A 4756-nucleotide genomic window follows, 5' to 3' on the forward strand; every position below is an offset into this window, starting at 1 on the left:
GCGAGCTGCGTCGGGCTGCAAAGCCATCCTTTCATGAGAGTTTAGAGAAGCGCGGCGTGGATCCTCTCTCCGCTCTTATCAGATGCAGATCTGGCGCTCCTCCTGATTCGCCTTCAGGCCTAAAGCCATGAAGTGACGTGAGAATGACAGTCTAGACTGCAGCTGTCTCACCAGGAAACCAAAAAAAGACAAATTAGACACATAGGAAAGGTCCAGCACACAAACACACATCTTCACAGAATGCACAAAACCACAAGCGCACACAACCCCATTGATGTCAGTCCAAGCAGAAAGCCAGTGTTAGTTCATGATCAGGCTGGACTGCCTGCAGCAAAGGGAACATTGGAGTTTACTTTGCATCTTTAATAACATGCAGACTCTTATCAACAGAAAAAAGGCAAATGTCTGTGAAAGTCATTTTAGCTGCAGAAAGTTCAACTTCCTGAGAGCTTTCCAGCAGATACAATCAGTTCAACTATGAAAGTGTGATTGCTGACTCCTGCAGAAATCAAACTTCTTCCAAGTGTTTTCCCTTTAATTCAGCAACAATAAATAATTTGTTGGTTGGATTCAACCTGAAGACATTTCCTGTTTGAATGAAGTGGCGTTCCAAACAACCGCCGGCTGAAGCTGCAGCCATAACAAATGAGCTTCAGCAGCAACACGCAGCAGCAATCTCCTGGCCGCATGCTGCATTGCAGCTGTCATTCATCACAACTGTGCGGCGTAACGCAGCACTTCCACAACAATTACCTCTGCCATTAAACTGTTGTGGTTTTCTGGTGCGATAAGGCCGATTACAGCCGAGTGAGGCCTAATCTCTGATCAGCTCAGAGGGAACCCTCAACAGCTCCAGGAGAGCAGAACAGCCCTGAACTCTGGTGTCTGACTGCCCCCTGGTGGCAACGTGAAGGAACTGAACTGTGCTTAAATGCAACATGCTGTGATTAAATAAGTGCTAACCCGAAGGATCTGCTGATCTGTCAGATCTCACAAACATAAACTTCCTTAAAACAGCTGTAATATAACAAATATACACAAAACCTTCTATTTGTCAACTTCAGGTTTTCAAAGTTTTTGTTCAAATTTGTATTTTTAGTCTTTACATCCCTTATTGTTTACCATAAAAACAGACAAATTTCATTTTTCTTTTGGCATTTTAGAACCTTTATCTTGATAGCCGTCATAGTTTCACTAGAAATTCATGAGAGACTTTGGTGTTTGATCACTGACATGTTTTATTCAATTAATTTCAAAATGTTTGGTGAGCCGTTTCCATCAGTAAAGTTCAGGAAAACCAAATAAGCTGTCTGACATGGTTTCATTTCTTCATACGGTGATGTCTCATTTTGTCTCTAAACAGATCTGTTTGTTTTTTTAGTCCAGTTTTAGTTTAGATTTAGGATCTGCAAACTTTAAGACAAAATAAGAACAATTTCCAACAAAACCTTCTATGACTGCAAAGTCTCTACTGTTTAGAAAAATAAACTTCATGTTTCTGAAGCCGTTCATTCATGAAGTGCAGCTTTAAATTATTTACAATCATTGTATTATAACTTTTTATATTTCTGTCTACTTTTGACAGCAGCAAATACAAGCTCCCTTCAAAATAAGATAAACTGTGTCAAATAGTTTTTATTTATTTAAACAATTACATGTCTCGTTTTCAAGACGTCTAAAGAGTCGATGAGAAACAATAAACTAGAGACCAAAGATAAAAGCGTCTAGTTTAACTTGCTGTGTGACTTTAGCGCCGTAACACACAAACTCACATGCACACAAACACAAAATTACACACAAACACACACTAGCTCTCCCTTCAATCATATCCCTATAAAATCTATGACTCAAAGTTTAAAGCAAAAGATTAATAATTAATAAAACAGAATCTACTGTCTACTGCCTGCGCACAGCCCCCAGAGTATTAGTAACTTCCTGTTCTCTTCTCACTGCATTTCCCATCAGCCCCTGCAGCTCCTTTCAGAAGCTCCTCAGCTGCTGCTCATCTCACCCTCAACAGCTTAAAGCCAGAGCACCAAGCCAAGCTCAGTGCGAAGTATTGTTCTCACTGCAGTTCTGAGCGGCTCTAAATTCTCCCCGTATTATACCTGGTTTTAACTCTACACCTTGTCAGGCGCCTGCCTCGACTCCTGCCTGCCCTTGACCTCCGTCTGACTCTCCTCTGTCAACGCCGAGCCGAGCCTGACCACCGCCCGTCTGACCACCGCCCGTCTGACCACCGCCCGTCTGACCACCGCCCGTCTGACCACCGCCCGTCTGACCACCGCCCGTCTGACCAGCATCTGCCCTTAAGCTCTAAAATAAATACTGCACATGGATCCAACTGCCTCTGAATCCGTGTTGAGGAACAATAGGAATAATAGCAATAATAATAAAAAAATGTCGGCTGCACGGTGGTGCAGTGGTTAGCGCTCTTGCCTCACAGCGAGAAGGCCCCGGTTCGACTCCCGGCTGGGACCTTTCTGTGTGGAGTTTGCATGTTCTCCCCGTGCATGCGTGGGTTTTCACCGGGGACTCCGGCTTCCTCCCACCGTCCAAAAACATGCTTCATAGGTTCATTGGTGACTCTAAATTACCCCTAGGTGTGAATGTGAAACCCCACCTTCACCCATCAGTGGCCGGGATAGGCTCTTGCACCCCCGCGGCCCAGAAAGGGACAAAGCGGACAAGAAGATGAATGAATAAATAAATGTAAAAATAATATAGATCAAAAGCAACATTAGAAACTGACTAAATGTGTCTCCTTCTGCTTTAATAATATAATAATAATGTCTGAAAGTTTTCTGTTATTGTGACTTTGATGCACAGAAATCCTTTTTCCATTTATTATTAAATATAAACGTGAAAACATTAATTTTTTTTTGTATTCCTTAGACTGAAGTGTTATGCATGAAAATGAGCTTTCAGCTGATTTATGAAAAAACTGCTGTGACAGATTTAAGCTTTCACCATCATTGTGTTCAGTTATCTGTCATGCTGAATATCTAAACAGAAATGATGGAACTTCATTTTCTAAGACAAATAAATGTTTTTGTCAGCGATGGTGGTGGAGGAGACCAGACGTGGTGGCAGAAACTCGAACATTTACTAAATAAACTGAACATGACAAAAACCATGAGAGACAGAACAGATGTGAGGATAAAGAACTGAAATCCAGACTCTTAAACTCTGAGTTTGATGAACCAATGAAGACCACTGTGGAGGATTAACATGGTGAGACTGAAAACAGAACATGACCAAACCGCTCAGCATCCTGACAGTTATTTCTTATTCAGTGTTTTCCTTCAGAGTCGCAGTGAGGATGAAGGAGTCGCATGTTCTTCTGGAGCTTCAGGTTCAGCCTAACAGTTCCTGTCCAGCAGTTCATGTTCTTCTGAGAGTCTGTTCATCTGTTTGTAGATAATACATTAAATAACAAAGAGCCTTCAGAATGATGATAATGTGCAGATCTAGTAGATCTCTCCCTCATCATCATCACAGTGAGGCTCTTCATCCCTTTACAGTCCCTCCTCAGCTGTGAAGAACAGCAGCAGTGAGATGAGGCTCACAGATGGAGGCGAGTCTGTTGGAGACGAGAGCTTAAACTCTGATCCAGATTGATGTGTTTACACTGTATACAACAGCAGTTCACAATCTGCTCTTTTACCTTCTGATGGAAATCTTTGGGTCTGGAGAAGATGCATAGTAACTTTTTAGTTTGGGTCATTCTCTATTCTGTTTACATTTTTAAACTTCAGATAAATGAACAAAACGGTGGTACAAAGTTTAATATATTGTCAAGGTGGTTTACTATTTAAAATTATTATTATTTATATATGTAAGTATTATTTAGAATGAGCTTTAATAACTTTTATCTTCTGCAGAACAACATCGAGCTGCTGCTCAGACATTCCTGAAGGATAGAAATACAGTCAGAAAAAGGATGGTGGTGCCACAAGTTCATGATAGAAAATTCAGGTTGAAACTTTCTGTCAAGTTTAATTTAAATAAATCTTTTTCAGCACAGTGTATTTTATTTTGAAAGGAATTGAAATGTGTTGATGTCAAAAGGAAAGAAGTTACAATAATAGAAAAAACATTATTAACACTGCTGTGACTCATTCATTCATTCAACCATGTTATAATTATTTAAAAGTTGCATCTTTAAATAAATCCATTAATGGTCACACAAACATAATAAAGTTTGATTGATTGATTGATTGGTTTATTTTAAGCATAGATTGAAAAAAATACAGGACAAAGCAAACAATTATTTCAAACTCATTACAGAAACAATTAAATGTATTGATTAGAAAATAGAAAACAAAAATAAAACACATTTATGTCACATTTGGTTCATTCATTTTTGGGGGATAATTAACTAAAGTCAGTAGAGTTTGATTGATTAACTCAAAATTAACTGTTCTGCATAATTATGTAATCCAGTTGTGGTTTTTATTTATTTATCTCATTTTTTTGTAATTCCCAATAATAAATTGAAGTGCTCGTTGATTATTGATTAATCTCATCAAACATTATTTCACTAAACGGTAACATCAATCATACATCATGTAACAGATCTATAATACTCATTGATCATCATCAAAGTACAACGTTATATTGATGCAGAAGAATCATTACACATTGAGATCAAGTTTTAAAGTAACAATAGAGTTCTTATTAATCATTCTCTGAAAGAATTCTTATATATTTTCAGTCAACATTAATGACTCACACAATATCTAAAAATCATTGA

The sequence above is a fragment of the Oryzias melastigma genome, linkage group LG10, assembly GCF_002922805.2.
Source record: "Oryzias melastigma strain HK-1 linkage group LG10, ASM292280v2, whole genome shotgun sequence".
NCBI lineage: Eukaryota > Metazoa > Chordata > Actinopteri > Beloniformes > Adrianichthyidae > Oryzias > Oryzias melastigma.